At 38.1% G+C, this 18781-nt stretch overlaps 1 long non-coding RNA gene across 1 annotated transcript; it reads left to right on the top strand.

The window, feature by feature from the left end:
• Positions 1 to 311: 311 nt before the first annotated feature.
• Positions 312 to 15507, top strand: LOC140697449 (uncharacterized). Its single transcript, XR_012074567.1, has 3 exons — positions 312 to 412; positions 1392 to 1606; positions 15350 to 15507. It is a non-coding gene; the product is annotated as an uncharacterized lncRNA (long non-coding RNA).
• The last annotated feature ends 3274 nt before the right edge of the window (positions 15508 to 18781 follow it).

The following is an 18781-nucleotide window of genomic DNA, read 5'->3' as shown; positions in this document are numbered from 1 at the left end:
GCTTATCTTGTACTGCCCCATACTGTGCTGCCAGCCCCATGTGTGATTTCCCTGCAAAACACCTTCTAACCACATTTTCCCTTCCTCTGGGCCATCCGAACTTTGTCTTGTAATTTACTTACTAATGGCTTGCTAAATGACTCACTAACTAATTTGATTAATTTATTTAAATGAAATCTAACAGGCCTTAATATGGGTATTAGCATTTTAACAGGGGTCATCTGCAAATGAATTTCCTAATTGGAAGATATAAATCTCCAGTTGCAGGAGGGAATCTAATGATGAGAATGATACTGGCTGGTGGGCCAGATATTTCTGTTAAGAGAGGAGGCACTGAAATTGTACTCAGCATCTATTCTACCTACATCTTAAAACGGTTGGGTGGTAGAAGAAGGAAGTTATTTTACCAAAGGTATGGATTCTTGCTCTTTATACAAGGGTGATCCTCCATTTTAAAAAGTCTTCTTCCAGTTACCATGACTCAGATATATATAGATGGAGACCTTACTCTCCCTTTTACTGTGAAGTCAGTTTGTTTGTTTATATTGAATTATAATCTGTGTACAATGTTGTGGTAATTTCTGGTATACAGCACAGTGATTCAGTCAAGTCAGTGTAAATCCCTGAATCAGTCTTCACTGCTGAAGCAGTTCCTTTTCAATAACTCAGGGAGGGATTCTGATCCAACAATCCTCTTTTCATTGAGCCCCAAAAGGCTCTGGAGCAGCAGTTAAGAATTGGGGCTCTGGAGTTGGCCTGTCTTTATCAAACCCAGCTCTGTCTCTGGAGCTGTGTCACCGTAGGCAAATCCCCAAGTCTCTCTCTGCCTGTGTTTCCTCACCCGTATGGCGGAAAGTAGATCTTCTCTCATAGAGTTGTTTAGAGAATTAAGTTAATTTTTATATCTAAGGTAGTAGATCTCAACTGGAGGCAGTTTTGCCCACCAGGGAATGTTCAGTAATTTCTGGAGATATTTTTGATTATCACAGATGGGTGTGTAGGGTAGGAGAGAGTAGAGACCTGGGGTTCTCCTAGACATCCTAAATGCATGTCTCACCAGGGAATTATCTGGTCCAAAATGTAAGTAGTGCCAAGGCTGAGAAATCGTGATCTAAGTAAAGTACATGACACATGTTAAGTGCTCAATAAATGTTAGCTATTATTCTTATCGTGAAGTATTTGTGGCCTAGAAAGGAGGTGAGGGAATGTGGCAGCATTCCAACTAAAAAGAGCTGGTGTCCTCTTACCAAGCCATATCTAGAAAACTTACTTCTTGTTAAAATTGTTTGAATTATTCAAATGGACACAATATGTTGGATTTTTATTTTTAGATTTGAAGGATTTTCTGCTGGATTCTAATTCACACACAGGTTTCATTGCTTATTTTTCAGGATCTTCTTGAATAGTCAAAAGCATGATCTGAGAATGATCAAGTCAGAGAGCAGGTGACTGAGGAATTACATTGTTTGCCCTCAAGGTGTGATGGCTGAACAATTAGTAGTATACCTCCAACAGATTTAGTTAACCAACAACTGTTTAATGTAATTAAGGTGGTCTGGAGCAAGGAAAGCTCAGCGTAAGAAGAAACCTCCTTTGTTTCTTGAAGGTATGCCCTATTCTGCTTGTGCTATGCAAAAAAAAGTAAAGTAATGAACCAAGTCCAGGAATAACGCATCCCTTACTGCGTTACTCAGTCTCTAAAATAGTAGGTAAAATGTAGCAACTGACCAGTGTGCAATCAGGGCTGTAATAGCATCCTCCATTTTAACCCGAACTCTTACACTATTTTGTACCATAATTGCATTTCATGCCTTTATCCATCAGCAGAGACTTGGATTGGAGGTAATTAACCCGAAGTTGATATTACTCGGCTTCATCCCCTACATTTTGAAAGCTTCATCTACTATAAAGTGTGACTATCATATGTAAAATAGTTTCAATGATTTTGCGTGTAATTTCACTCTGCTGACATAATTTGCTTTCAGAAATGCTTAGTAGAGCTCAGAGAAATCAGTCCTATCAAGATTTCAACATTTCACTCAAATTTGCTGTTAAATGCCCTGAATACACAGTTAGTGTTCATTTTCCAGCAGTGGCACATTCATGAAGCACAGTTTGAGAAGTAGAAATTTGGTAGAGCAGAGAAAATTATAATCAATTCATTCATTTAACTGCATGTTGATGCACAATAATGATGGGAATTTTAGAAGGCATTCAGCCGCTTGAGTAAATAGTGGTAGCTTTGGCATGAGGAAGGAGTCAGGATTTTAGAGGTGGTAAAGATTTGCTTGGGTTTTTGGACAGTCCACTTCATTGGCCTTTGAGGAAGCTGAGAGTCTTATTTAATGGCAGTTTCCATAAAACTATTCAATATTCATCATAAACTTAGTACCAGCTATGTGCTAGGCATTGTGTTAGTTGTAGGAGATACAGCAATGGACAAAAGAGACAGATTCCTGTCCTGGACAACAGGTGCTATCAGCATTGGTAGAGCCATTCCTTGAAACAAAATCCTGAGGGAAGGACTAGGTCTGTAAAATGAAGAGGATTATCAGTTCAGTTTTGAGCATGTGCCACTGAGGTGCTTATCTGGGTGGAAATGTGAAGTAGGTAGTTGGACCTAGTTAGAGATCAGAGTTACTGCCAAGCATAAATGTAGAGGTCATCAGAATAGACGTCATAAGTGAATTAGAGGTCTTAGTTCTTAAACCAGTATTCTTGACATGGTGAGGGAGAAACCATGCTGAAATGAATTAAGAAGGTGGTCATAACTATTTCTCTTCAGCTCACCACAGAACTGCAGGTTAATTTTATTTTTCAAGTAACAGTTCTTCATTATTCATATAAACCCCATTCCCTTCAGTTTATGAAGTGGCAATCAGAGACCTGGGCTAAGTCCCATTTAGTATGTGGTCCCAAAAGGAAAAAAAAAAAAACCACTTAGAGTGTTAGTTCTGTGGAGAATGTCGGATCTAAACACATGATTTCATCACTTTGGGCCAACTTTTGTAATAATAGAGGCATTGCATGGGCTAGGTGTGCCCTAGAAATTATGAACCCTCTTTAGGTTCACTTCCTCTGGGAAGAAACACTCAGCCATCCTAGTTCATGGGACTCATCCAGCTGGAAATAAAGAGAGCCTTAGAGGACCTGAGATGCCCTACCTCCATAAGCATCCATGATAAAAGATGCTGAAATAGAGACCTCTGCTGTTTTCTACATCAATCTTTCTTATTTTAGTTGAAAAACGTTGACTAACTGGACCCATAGTCACTGAGTGGATGGAAGGACATGGGAAAGAGCCACATGGCTCAAGGACAGATAAGACAGGCAGCTGTTACAAATGCCTCTGAGTGTAAAAGCATAATCAAGCTGAAGTGACCTACAGGGAAAATAATTAAGTAGATCTGATTAATTGAATTTTTTAAATTGTGATATTATACCTGAAAGTTACATGGGATAAATAAAACCTGCACTACCAATAAAAAGGAATTTCCTTGGGTTATTAGAGGGCTATGACAGAACTCCCCAGCTTAGTTAAGAATAAAACTGCAAAACTGTTGAACAGAAAAGTACACTGCCCACAGCTCCCTAGAGCATAGGCTGGTTACCTGAACTTCTTTTATGATAAAAGGTCAGGGTTAAACTGAAAAGAATGAAGAAGGAGAGAATGTGAAAAGAGTTCTGCCCCTGTTTACAGAGAAAACAATTTAGAACTTGTTTTTTAATAATGCTACTATACATAATTTAAAAATCTGTTTTTATTATAAAGGAACACATGTTTACTGTGGAAATTTGGGGCAATCATGAAGGGGTAAAAATCATCCGTTAGCAACATTCAGAGATAGCCTCTGTAAGTAAAAGTTTTGGTGTATTTACTTTAGTTATTATATTGTTCTGGTAGTTTAAAGAAAAAATGTAATTGTGTCTTTTATATTGAAAAAGAAAAGACAGATCAGGTGGAGACTAATGGCTCTCATAGCAGCCTGTGAAATATGATTGGTAGGACATTGGTGTTTCACCAGAAATGTTCAGTGACAACAGTTTTTTTTTTAAATAAAATCACTTACATATATGTAGTTGAACTGTGAAACCACGTCACATAATGAAGAGCAATATATTTCTAAGATAGTACATCAAAAACTGTATGTGTGGCCAATATGTCTCTTTTACTAGAATTGTTTATTTAAAATGCTTGTCATGATAATAAAATGGGATAAAAAAAACCAAAAGAAACACTGAAGTGAGGGAAGAAAGATGAAAGTTGAAGATGGAAGAAGGAGGGCAGTGAAGTAGATGCTAACTTGTGGAAATATGAGTCAGAAATGACATGGAAACAGGATGTTTCAGTTATCTATTCCTAGATGACAAACCACCCCAAACTTAATGACCTAAAAACAGCAATCATTTATTTTGATCCATGAATCTGCAGTTTGGGCAGAGCGTGACTCCATGTGGCATCCCCTGGGACAACTTGAGGTGGAGTTGAGTCACATGAAGACTGGCTCTCTTACCCATGTCTAGAGCCTGATGCTGGCTGATGGCTCCTACCTGGAACCCTGTACGTGGTCTTTCCACACATTCTCTCCACTTCCTCATGGCATGGTGACTAGGTTCTGAAAGTCAGCATCCCAAGAGAAACTGGCAGATGTTGTGTGGCCTTTTCTAATCTAGCCTTAGAAGTTACATAGCATCACTTTTGCACTATTGTGACTACAGCAGGAATTAAGTCCTGCTTGTATTTAAAGGGAAGGGAATTATACCTGCCTCTTGATGGAGTATCAAGGAATTTGCATACAGGCTTTAAATCACCACACAGAACATAATAGGCTGAAAATAATATTATTATGGAATGTTGATGGAATATATTTTATATTCTTTCAAAATTTGAACTAATGTGGCAGACTGTTGATTGTACCTATTCCACCACCAAATATCTCTTCTTCGTTCTTCCAAAGCATAGGAGCCGTGGCTGCAAAGAGGCCAGTGTGATTGGAGCACAGGAAATAAAAACAACTGTGGCAGGAGATGGGATCAGAGACATAATGGATGCCAGGTCATGTGTAGCCTTGCAGGACATTGAAAGACCTTGGTTCTTATTCTTTGTGAGATGGGGAGAGTTTTGAGCAGAGGCATCACATGATCTGGCTTAGATTTTTTTTTTTGAAAAGGATCACTGGATCCTATATTGAGAATAGAGTGGAAGCAAGAAAAGCAATTAAAAGGCTATTAAAATAATCTAAGTGATCAATAATAGTGACTCAGATAAGAGTGTTAACAGTGGAGGTGGTGAGATTTGTTAGATTTCGGACTACAGGACTTGCTAATTTATTGGGTGTCAGTTATGAAAGAAAGAGTCAAGGATGATTCCAGGATTTTTGACCTGAATGCCTGGAAGTGTGGAGGGGAGATAAGATCAGGAGTTCAGGTGTGGACATGGTAAGTTGGAGATTTCTATTAGGTATCTAATTAGAGATGTTAAGGACGAAGTTGGACAAGTCTGGAGGTCAGGGTAGAAGCCCAGGCTAGACATATAAATTGGGAGATTGTTGGTATCTATATGGGAATATATAAGGGAGTATGTATATAAGGAAATATGACCAGCTCTTCAGGGTCAGAAAACTACCTACTCACTGCCTGAGCTCCTGCCTAGGAGCATTCAGAGTCCCTCTAGAAGGTAAACCCCCTCCCTGGGGAGTTGCTTCTAAACTGTAAGGAACCTTTGGTAAGTTGTTTCCGTAGGAAGATGAGATTCATGATAAGATTGGAATTTTCTTTTTTTAAATACTGAAATTGCAAATACTAAGTTACCAAATTTTAATACTGAAATTTCAAATGGTCCCTACAGCATTACAAGAAAAATGACAGGAAAGGATTAAGTGGGTCACAGACTGAGATACAGCAATTTTCGTGATGCCCAGACAGAATGGCCTCTAAATACTGAGTTCACAGATTGAATTCGCTAATTAATTTCAAAAGCCTATTCTTATAGAGCTGTTCTTACTACAAGGAATTTGCTTTCTCACCATTTCAGAAGTAAAAATTAATTAAAAGATAATATGCTGAATTTCTTCATTACAATAAAGATTCCTTCTACGTATATCTAAGTGTATAATATTTGGTAGCTTTTCTGTCCCTGGAAATATACATCTATCTTTTGTTGTAGTTTTTTTTATCCTAATCATGCTCAGTAGTGGACATGTTTTGAGTTGAGGCTCCAGATGCTGGATTGGTTTGCACTGATTCTTTTTTAGTCTCCATCATGAACAGTGGCACTCATTAGCAAGAATGTTGGAGGAGGCACAACAGGGTAAAACTAACAGGCCTATCTAATGATTAAAACTATAAATGTGGCTCCGTCATTAACATACCATAAATCAGAGCTACCTGAGTAAGGAAAATGAGGAAAAAGCTCAGGGGATTACTGGACACATATTGCCATTTGAGATGAAAAAATTTTTTTCCTTTTCTCTTTCACTTTTCGCTGTTAAAACAATGTGATTATAGTGTGATAACTACCAGGGGAACACCTATGTGCTTGGCACTACAATAGACAGTTCACATACATGATCTCTAGCAAATATAGTTTGAATGAAAACAAAATGTATCCACTCAGCAGCTGACACTAGAATGCCTCTTAGGGAAGAAATTACCTTGGTGAGCAGTTAGTAACAGAAGATGAGAAAGATGTGAAGTGGCAGATGAGACTGTGGTAGTTCCTTGGAAGAACTAAGACAGCAAAAAGATGGCTAAAGGAACAAAAAATCTGTTGCTGGGAAAGATCAGCAAAATTGATGAACCTCTGGTCAAGCTAATCAAGAAAAAGAAGACACGCATAACTGTATAATAGAAAGGATATAACCACTATCCCACAGACATTGAATGGATAAAAGAGAATATTTTGAAATCAGTGAATTTGATTATTTAAATTAAATGGACAAATTCCATGTAAAACACAGCCAACTAAAACTTATTCAAGAAGAAAAAGATAACCTGAAGAGCCATATTATTCTCTTAAGAAGTGTAACAGTTATTTAAAGAAGAAATAGTACCTATTCTATGCAAACTCTCTCAGAAAATAGAAGAGGAATACTTCTCAACTCATTTTACAAGGCCAGCATTACCCTGATACCAAAACCAGACAAAGATATAACAAGAAAACTTGTAAATGAGTACCTGTGACTAAGGTAGACACAAAAATCCTCAGCGAAATATTAATGAATCAAAGCCAACAAATAAATAAAAGTAACAATACATCATAACCAAGTGGAATTTTCCCAAAAATGCAAGGCTGATTTAACACTCAAAAATCAATATAATTCACTGTATCAGTAGACTAAAGAAGAAAATCACATGACTGATTTAGTAGATGCAGAAAATCATTTGACAAAATTCAAGATCCATTCATGACTTTAAAAAACCTTATGTAAATGTAATTAAAGAGAACTTTCTCACTGATAGGGCAGTGATGGCCACAGAGTAAAGAAGCCCTGGCTCACACTCTGGCCTTAGCCCCTCCATCTCAACCCTCACCTCCTACCAAGGTGATAGCTGCCTGTCCATCCTGGGGAAAGGTATGACTTGTGTTCACATCAGATTCAGCTTCCCCACCAAAGCAACTGAACTGTATAGGGTTGCTCCCACACAAAGACACCCCTTCAAGACTGCAATAGGTAACTGTTTTTCACTGTAACTATGATTCATAGAGACAGAGAAAGTTAAGCAAACAGAAGACAGAGGAATTTGCTTTATTTGAAAGAGCCAGAGGAAAAACCCCTGAAAAAGCAACTAATGAAACAGAAATAAACAGTTTACCAGATAGAGAGTTCAAAGCATTAGTAATAAGAAAGCTAACTGAATTATAGGGAAAAGAATAGATAAACACAGTGAAAATTTTGATACGAAACTAGAAAATATTTTTTAAAAAACAGCTGAAAAATAAAAATGAAAAACATGTAACTGACTATACTCCAATAAATTTTAAAAAATGAAAAAAACACTAGAAGGAATTAACAGTAAACTAGGTGATACAAAAGAACACTTAAGTGATCTGGAAGGTAGAATAATGGAAATCATCCAATCAGAACAGCCAAAAGAAAAACAATCAGAAAAATGAGAACAATTGAAGGGATCTCTGGGACAGCATCAAGTGTACTAGCACTTGCATTATAGGGGTCCCAGAAGGGGAAGAGAGAAAGGGATCGAAAATGTATTTAATGAAATTATGGCTGAAAGCTTCCCAAACCTAAAGAAGGAAACATACTTAAGTACAGGAAGCACAGAAAGTCTTGAAGATGATGAACCCAAACAGACTCACCTTAAGACATATCTTAATTAAAATGACAAAATTTAAAGAGAGATTCTAAAGGCAGCAAGAGAAAAAGAGTCATATACAAGGGAATCCCCATAAAGCTATTTGCTGATTTTTCTGCAGAAATCTTTCAGGTCAGAAGAGAGTGGCATGATATATTCAAAGTGCTGTAAGGGAAAGACTTTTTACAACCTAGGATGCTCTACCCAACAAGATTATCATATAGAATTGAAGGAGAAATAAAGAACTCTTTTTTTTTTACATTTTTTTATTGATTCATAATCATTTTACGGTGTTGTGTCAAATTCCAGTGTTCAGCACAATTTTTCAGTCATTCATGGACATATACACACTCATTGTCACATTTTTTTTCTCTGTGATTTATCATAACATTTTGTGTATATTTCCCTGTGCTATACAGTGTAATCTTGTTTATCTATTCTACAATTTTGAAATCCCAGTCTATCCCTTCCCACCCTCTACCCACCCCCCCGGTAACCACAAGTCTGTATTCTCTGTCCATTAAGAACTCAAACTCAATAACTAAGAGTTCATCAATATGAAACCTACCCTAGAAGAAATATTAAAAGGTCTCTAAGTGGAAAAGAAGTAAGCATCTACAGGAAAGGGAAAAATCCCAGTTAGAAAGGCAAGTTTATAATAAGGACTGAGGATCAACCACCTAACTAAGCCAGTACAAAGATTAAAAGACAAAAAATTATAAAAGCAACTACAACTACAATAGTGGATAAAAGCGAAGATGTAAAATATGATATCAGAACCGGAAAATGTGGGAGAGAGAAGTAAAAAAATGTATCTCAGCTAGAATGTATTTGAACTTAAATGATTATCAGTTTAAAATAAGTCAGTATAGGTTAACATGCACACAAAATGAGCCACATAAATTAATGGAACAGAATAGAAAGCCCAGAAATAAACCTACATACCTATGCCAGTTAATCTACAGCAAAGGAGATGAGATCGTACAGTGGAGAAAAGACAGTCTCTTCAATAAGTGGTGCTAGGGAAACGACAGCTACATGTAAAAGAATGAAATTAGAACATTTCCTCACATCGTACTCAAAAATAAACTCAAAATGGATTAAAGATCTAAATATAAGACCTTAAACTATAAAACTCCTAGAAGAGAACATAAGCAGAACCCTCTTTGACGTAAATTGTAACAATATTCTTTCTGGATCTGTCTCTGAAGGCAAAAAAAAAAAAAAAAAAAAGCTAAAATAAGCGAATGGGACCTAATCAAATTTAAAAGCTTTTGCACAGCAAAGGAAACTAAACAATTTTTCTGTAAACCTAAAACTGTAAATAATAATAATAATAATTTTTTATAAGTAAAACAGTAAGCCACAAGTGAGAGAAGACATTTGCAATATACATATCTGAGAAAGGACTTGTATCCAGAATATATGTAAAGAACTACAAATCAATAAGAAAAAGAAAAAATATTAAATTCAAAAATAAGCAAAAACTGAGGCAAATCACAAAGGAATATGTAAATGACCAATAAACATATGAAAAAGTGCTGAACATCATTTTTTTTTCATCAGGAAAATGCAAATACTGAGATAACACTACCCACCAGAATGTCCAAAACTCAAAAAGACTGATGATACCAATTATTGTGAAAACATAAGTGACTGGAGCTCTCATACGCTGCTGATATAAATGGTGCCACCATTGTGGTTAACTCCCATTTTCTATAAAGCTAAACATGTAGCTACCTTGTGACCCCAAGAGTTCTACTTTTAGATATGTATGCACGAGAAACGAGGGCATAAGTACACACAGATGCTTACACAGAATGTCCATAGCAGTTTTATTCATAACTGCCAAGGTCTGGGAATAATGCAAATACCTGTAAACCTGAAAATAGATCAATAAATTTATACGGAAAGCAAAGAACCTAGAATTGACAAAACAATTTCAAAAAAAGAAAACAGAGGACTTACACTGCTCTATTCCAAAGCCCACAGTAAAGCCACAGTAATCAAGATGGTTTGGTGGGTGCTGATATGGATAAGGATATGGATATGATAAGGATAGACAAAATGGAATGACATAGAGTCCAGTAATAAGCCCACACACACACACACAGCCACACAGTTGATTACGAAGGCACCAATGCAGTGCAGTGGGGAGAGGATGACCTTTCAATCAAGTACTGGAGCAAACTTTGACCTCTTCTTCACATTACACACAAAAACTCATTCTAGATGTATCATAAACCTTAAGGAGATAGGTGAAACAATAAAGATTGTGTGGGAAGAAAAAGGAAAAAGTAGTATGACCTTAGAGTAGGCAAAATTTTCTTCTACAAGTGCTAACCATAAAGGGAAGAGTGATAAATCGGAGAAAATTAAATTTAGGAATTCCTATTTAATCAAAAAGTATCATTAAGAGAGTAAAAGAGTAAGCCATGAACTGGAAGATGATTTTGCAATACATATATCTGACAAAGAACTAGTATCCAGAATATATAACATCTACAATTAATGAAAAGTCAAACAACCCAATTTTTAAACGGCTGAGAATTTTAAGAGGTAGTTCATAGAATTTCTGAATGGATAATTAGCATATGAAAAGAGGCTCAACATTTATTATTCATTAAGGGCAGGTGAATCAAAATCATGAGATAACACTACTCACCCTCCAGAATAGCAAACATTAAAATGCCAAATGGAGTGGAGATGTGGACCAACTGCAACTCCCATACATTGCTAATGGAATTGTGGTAAAACCTGTTTTAGGAAACGCAGTTTCCCATGAAGATAAACAGATGCCTATCTTCTGATCCAGCAATTCCTAGGTTATATGGTTAAAATTTCTAGTGTATTTGCTTAGCAAAAGATGTGTATAAGAATGTTCATAGTGGCTTCATTTATAATGGTCAAAACTGAAAACAACCAAATATTCTTCAATAGGAGAAAGAATTTAAAATTTTTTGTATATTCTTATAATGAACCCACAAGATCATGGATAAATCTCAGATACTATGTTGAGTGAAGTAAACCAGAAACAGGAAAAACTAATTAATGGTCATCTAAATAGTGCTTACCTCCAAATGTGGTGGTTGTGGTGTTATTGACTGAAAGGGAATAAATATACTGGAGCTTTCTGGAGTGATGGAAATATTCTGTATCTTGATCTAGGTGGCGGTTACACTGGTGTTTAGAAAATTCAGTTGAGCTGTGCACTACAGAGTTAAGCAATTTATGCACTTCACTATTATGTTTCTGTTTATACTTCAAGAAGAAAAAAAAAGTTTGAAATCTAGAAATGATTCTCTGTTCTAGACCATAAGTAACTTCCTGCATGGAGACAATGAGTATCAATAGCTCAGTGGTAAAAATAAAATAATAGAATAGAGTAGACATTTTAAAATATTTAATGTAAAAGAAAAGGTAAAAATCAAAAAGAGGGAAAAGAAAACCCTAGATTTAACTTTCCCACTTTAAAAAATCCTGCTATATTTTCAGTAAATCTGCAAAGAGGTGGTACTACTCTTCCTTTTTGTCAATGAGGAAACCAAAGCTTTGGAGGGATGAAGAGGTATTTCTGGGGCACAGCTAAGCAAGATGCAAAGCCAGATGTCAAACCCAAGCCATACTGTGCAGTTTTACCATTTGGAGCTACAGTTTTAGTGGGGCTAGGTTGGTCAGTATATCTGTAATACTGCATTCTCTAGATACTGCATATGTCACAGGCTGAATTCCTGAGATTAACCTTGGAATCCTAGTTAATGGGAATGTAGACACCACAGACATCACTGTGGATGCCAAAGAAAAGAACGCCAACTGGAAAGAGTACAAACTATCAAATCACAAAGATTGAAAAGGCAGATTGCAATGACTGGGAGGATACATCCCAGAAAAGAGACCCCACCAGTGTGCCTTTTTGAGCTGCCCATGAAGGCTGGTTCTGGATAGTTCTTTGATATTAGGCAATGCACCTTCATCCATTCCACACAGGTTTACAGTACCCACTGAGTGAGCCAGGTACCTTGCTGAGCCTGGAGATGCAGCAGCAAGTGAGACAGACTGGGACCCTGCACCCACAGGCTGGACAGGTGATGCCTGTAGGCTGTGGTGGGGGTCAGGGAATGCTGGGCTTCTTCAGATCCCTCTCTGAATCCGACTTCCTCTTCTGTCATCACATCTTCTCTGCCTGTTCTGCATCCCCCTTACAGTGGGCCCACCCAGATAATCCAGGATAATCTCATCTCCTGATCCTTAACTCAGTCACACCTGAAAGTCCCTTTTGCCATGTAAAGCAACACATTCAGTGTTGGTGAGTAAGATGTGGACATCTTCAGGGGGCCATTACTATGCCTACCACATGAGGACTCTTCTTTGCTAAGAAGAGAAGTAGCTGAATTTCCATACACCGGTGTTCATCAAGCACCCGCTTTGGCCAGACACTGCAGAGGAGGGTGGGACCAGGATGCACACACCATATTCTGTCATGACCAAGGAAAGGGTCGTAGGGTTCGGGAGAAGGGAAGGTCACATCCATTTGGGAAGTTAGGGAAGGACTTTTTTCACCTGGTTGGGGTAAGTGCTGTCATAGAGGCACCCGGGGTGAAGCAGTTGGAAGGTAATTCATCCAACTGAATGATACAGACAGTCCACAGTGTGGTGACAGCATACAGGGGAGGCAGTGGCATGTAGCCTGGGACACTGCAGACCTGGTAAGATTTTAAGGGGAGGAACCAGGTAAGCAAAGCCTGAAAGCAAGGATTGCCTTCTTCAGGAAGAGTGGAGGAGGGTCCGGTTGGCAGGGAAGCTCACCTAACGGGGATCACACCACCCAGTTCACAGCAACTGTAGGGAGATAACTTTGCCCCCTGGTTTGACTACACTGTACCATTTCTTAAAGGCTTCCCCTACTTCCTCAGATTAAGCTGTTCTCTTGCATCATTCTGCTTCCTCTCTTGGCCCCTTTAACTCTGTCATTTCCCCTATTACTTCTTCTGCCATTCTCAGTTCTCACTGTGCTACAACTTTGTCTTCTAAACCTCAAATTCTTAGAACACTTTGGACGCTCAGGTGATTCCGCTTAGGGATGAGCTGCACTTCTGCATCCAGACATTCTGCATTCTGGGGAAAGGCCAGCTCACTGCTAGTCTATATTTGGTAAGAGGCACTGGGTATCAGAAAGTAAGAAGGGCTCACTCATGGCTGTAGCCAGACACAGGGAATTCAGGGAAGCTCCATTATTTATTACTCAATTAGCCCTTAAGTAAGTGACAATGCAGTGCTCTAAGTCCGACTTTTCCAAGGAGTTTGTTTTTCAAATGTGGATAAATCAGTATAATCAAAAATAAATGATCATGAAAGTAAGGTTGGGAGGGATGACTACAAAAGAAAAAACTGGTTCTTAGTAATTTATATTAGTAGTCTGTAAGTGTTCTGTTCAAAATGTCAGTCACTAGCCACATGTGTCTACTTAAATTTAGATAAATTAAAATTTAAAATTCAGGTCCTCAGTTGCACTAGCCACATTTCAAATGCTTGGTAGTTAACCTGTGGCTAGTGGCCATGTTATTGGACAGAACACATATAGGACATTTTAATCATCGTATAAAGTTCTTTGGGACAGCACTGGTCTATATCCGTACTTAAAACCCCCAGCACCTTCTCATAAAACCCGAAGCCTATGTCATGACCTGTCACAGTGATTTCCAAGGCAATGGTACTGTCAGCTGGGGGCCTCATGGGAAGTATGTGGAGGTGCTACTGCCGTTTAGTGAGTGGGGACCAGGAAGGCCAGACATGGTGAAACACTTAACAATAGTTTCACACAATGCAAAATTGTCCTGCGTCCAGCAAGACCTTTGAAAGTCCTGAAATCTATTGATTATGATCTGAGCCTAGATCCTAACTCCATTTTACACATAAACACAAATTAATTTTTACAGGCTTTTGCCCCGCACTTAATTATCTAAGAATGCAACTCTTGCATACCTCAAGGGGTGTTTGTACTTCATTTTGTTCAGAACTTTTCAAGAGTACTCCCCACTTCAGAAAATCTCTATACAGCAACATTATGCTATAGAATTGCTCGCAACTGGTCATAGTCCATTGTCACATTCAGTGACTTATGTATAGGTGCGAGGATTCTACTAATTCATTACAGTTTCTGGTATTGCTGGGAAATAACTATTCTATTGTAGGTCATCTACTTCTTTCTGGATTTAGGGTATTATATTTTTTAAATTATGGGTGAAGATTAATATCTACAGATGTTTATTACAAGAGAGTAAAAGGGCCATTAGAAAACATTTGTTATATGAAATAGGCCTTTGTTTTGTAGACTCAAGAACCCTCATGGGCCCCTACGAGCAATGGACCTCTGGCTACCTCTCTCACTTAACCTCCAGCCACTTTCAGTCTGCTCCCTCTGCTCCCACCACACTGGCCTCTTGCTCTTTCTCGAGCCCATCAAACAGGCTCCTGCTTCAGCCCTTTGCACTCGCTGCCCCCATGACGTGGACCACTCCCCAGTGGTCTCACTCCCTCCGTTACTTAAGTCTCAGCTCAAACATCAGAGAGGCTGCCCTGACCCCCTTGTCTGCAGTGGTGCCCCTGCTTCATTCATCACCGACCTATCCTGTATCTGATGGTTCATTCACTGTTTGCCCCCGGCTCGCTTTTGCCAGCAGGGACTTTGTCATGTTCACCACTGTACCCAGCGCTGGGCTGAGGCTCAATATCACTTTGAAGGAAGGAAAGAAACTTGAATTCCTCAAGCAGAGTATTCAGGGCATTGAGAAATTATACAGCTTAAACAGATATTAGGATTTTCTTTAATTGAAGTATAGTAAAAATTTTTATTGTAAAAAATTATGACTTCAACCATTAACAGCTTTCTTCTTTGTTAGAGGAAACAGCCCAATTTTTCAAGTTGCTTGTTCTCTTTGGAATTTACTTCCATTGATTCAGCAAGAAAAGCTATGGGTTTTGATATGTTGGAGCCCAGGAACACTTTGACAGTTTCCTTACTGCTTATAACCTGCAGATCCCTACAGAGGCCAGCTCTCCACTGCAGGCTCTGCCAAGTGGTTGTCACAGCATTAATTAAACTGGAAGAATAAAGGCATTGCATGTCATTTTCTATATTGGATGCCTTCATGTTATGGGCGTATCTCCATGGAGAAATCCTGTACCTAAACTGAAGACAAATGCTTGGTAAGTTTACAAAAGCTCAATCAGGGTATTGTTAGGGGGAAAAATTGCTGTACACTGAAATGTGAACTCTGTTGCATATATCAGATTTTTGAAATGTCTAGAGAAATATGAATTTACTGCCTTTTTTTTTTCAAATGATATTTCAACTTCACCCCCCAAAACGTATTTGGCAGTTTTAAAATGGTCACATCTTTTTAATAGATACAATCCTTATCTTTACTGTATCCAGGCAAAAGACTATTAACTGCAGTGAAATAAGAACTATATTGTCCACTACATTGATACATATGGATAAAAGTTTAGATTTTTAGATGTTCTCCAGCACCATATATACAAACTATACTAAGCATATTGTAATTTAAGAAATATGTTTTTTAACAACAGTGAGCATAATGAACTATAAAATAAACTAAAAAACACTGGCCTTGCTCTTCCCCAACAGAAGAATAAATGACTTTAGAAAGATAAGTCTTTATCCCCACGTTTCAAAGTTCAACTCAATGGGCTTCTGTTAGACTAGAGTATGAAGAGATTCCATTGGAGGCCTCTGGAGGGCTTCACCAAAAGAAATTGTGGACTGGGTTAGCAGAACACATAGGCCAACCTTGTTAACCTGAGGGCACAGGGGAAGGACATGCTGAGAGCCTGGGGTGGGCAGGAGAGCAGAGTGGACTCTGAAGCACAGTCTATAGTCCATTGCTTCTCCAAGCATGTTTCTCCAACTGGTCTGACTCGCACACCATGCCATAAGAATAGAAATTGAGTAAGTGTTCAGAATTCTGATTATGTTTTATTATTAATTTAGTTATTCTTCTTATATGTCTATTTTTAATTTTTATTTTTCTAGTAATACTTTTTTTCATTGTACTGTTTAAAAGTATTGGTCCACTACATATTGGAGACAGAATGGGAACCTAGATCTCTTGGTGCAACTTCGGCTTTAACTCTGAGTGAGATAGGAAACCACAGAGCACAGGGCCTGGTGTATAGGGCGGCATGCTTTTAAAGGGCTGCTCATCCACTGTGTTTAGAACAGAGTGTGATGCATGGAAAGACGCTCAACACCACTAATTATTACAGATATGCAACTCATAACTACAATGAGGTATCACTTCACACCTGTCAGAATGGCCACCGTCAAAAAGTCTACAAATAATAAAGGCTGGAGAGGGTAAGAAGAAAAGGGAAGCTTTCTGCAGTGTCATTGGGAATGTAAATTGGTGCAGCCATCATGGAAAACAGTATGGAGATTCCTTAAAAAACTAAAAATAGAGTTACCATATGATCCAACAATTTTGCTCCTGGGCATATATCCAGAGGAAACTCTAACTCAAAAAGATACATGCACCCCAGTGTTCATATCAGCACTGTTTATAATAGCCAAGACATGAAAGCAACCTAAATGTCCATCGACAGATGAATGGATAAGAAAGATGTGGTGTATATATACAATGGAATTTTACTCAGCCATAAAAAAGAATGAAAGAATGCCATTGGCAGCAACATGGATGGCCCTAGAGATTTTCATACTAAGTGAAGTAAGTCAGGCAGAGAAAGACAAATATCGTAAGATATCCCTTAAATGTAGAATCTGGAAAATGATACAAATGAACTTATTTATAAAACTGAAGCAGACTCAATGACATAGAAAACAACCTTTTGGTTACAAAAAGAAGGTGGGGGGAGGATAAATTAGGAGTTTTGGCTTAGTAGATACAAACTACTATATATAAAATAGATAAACAACAAGGACCTACTGTATAGCACCAGGAACTATATTCAATATCTTGTAATAAAATATAATGGAAAAGAATCTGAAAAAGAGTATGTATATATATGAATCACTTTGCTATACACCAGAAACTAAAACAACATTGTAAATCAGTTATACCTCAATTTAGAAAAAAAGAATAGAGTGTGATGGGAAACCAGATAGGAGGCTACTCCCAGTAAGAGATGGTGATGGCTTGGTCTAGTGTGGTAGCAGGCAGCGTGCTGAGAAGTAGGTAGTTAGATTTTTATGGTAGAGTTAACAAGATTTCCTGACCTATGGGGATGTAGCATGTAAGAGAAAAGGAATCAATTGTTTTGTACTCAAAGGTTATTTTCTAGTGTTGTAGCTTAAAAGATGTGCTTTCTCAGAGAAACTTTTCTTTCTATTGTCTGTAAAAACTACACTGCGGAGCCCTGAATTAAAACACTGGATTGTGGCCTCCTTTGAGATGGACCTGAGTCTTTTCCTGTCTCTGACTCTAACATAAGACATGATTCCAGGTATAATACAGGTTATAAATAAATGTTTTATGGCATAAAAGTAATATTTTACTTTAATTTACACATAAAATACATGTATGTAATTCTCCCATATATACTTTTAGACAATAACATAATCCCAGCAAACTATCATCCCTTACCATCTATTACATATCTGTATCTGTGTCTATATGATACTGAATTTTTTTTTTTTTTTTTTTTTGCTCAGAAGAAAAGAGGCAGCTTTATTGTTTTGCCAGGCAAAGAGGACTCACAGCAAGCTAGTGCCTTTAAAACTGTGAACCCATCTTGGGGATGGGGCTGGGTGATTATATAGCCATAGCTCAAACAATAAAGCATATATGATACTGATTCTTATTCAGTGAGGTTTACCTCCCAATGGGAGTTTAAGCAGTTTAAGCTGCTGTATTGGCTAAGTTATTATTTCCAAGTTTATTGGAATTCCCAGCTCGAAGAGGCACAGGGAGATAGTCCTTTAGGAGTTTTCTGTCATTCAGGGTCTGGACCTTGTGACAGCTCACCGAGACCAGAAGATCCTCACACACGTACTGTCTGTTATAGAAGTGGTGGGACCAGCAGACGTTAGACATTTTGTAGCATCTGTTCATCTGACATGCAAACCAAAGAGCTACATTTTGGAGTTTCAACCATGCCCCTTTTGAAGTTTAACCTCAGTAGGACCTGAAATCTTCAAAAATTTGCCTTTTAGCATAGGGACCTAGCATCAGCATCCTCTAGTTTTAAAAACAGAATCCCATCCCGAAGAGATAAAGACACAACTCACTGGGGAGTGTGCCGGACCCCGCACCAAGCCCTCCACATGCATAATCCTGCTGAATGCAGCCCATCACCTATGAGGCCTGCATTACATCCCAAGTGGCAAACTGGGGAACAGGCTTCGAGTTTAAGCAACTTGCCTAAGGTCACCCAGTTAGCTGATGCAGCCCAGGATTTAAAACTCAGATGGTTTGATCCAGAGCCCTTTGAT

Source organism: Vicugna pacos, chromosome 7, assembly GCF_048564905.1.
Source record: "Vicugna pacos chromosome 7, VicPac4, whole genome shotgun sequence".
Classification (NCBI taxonomy): Eukaryota; Metazoa; Chordata; class Mammalia; order Artiodactyla; family Camelidae; genus Vicugna; species Vicugna pacos.
The sequence above is the reverse complement of the archived record's forward strand: the minus strand, read 5'-3'. Positions and strand labels throughout refer to the sequence as shown.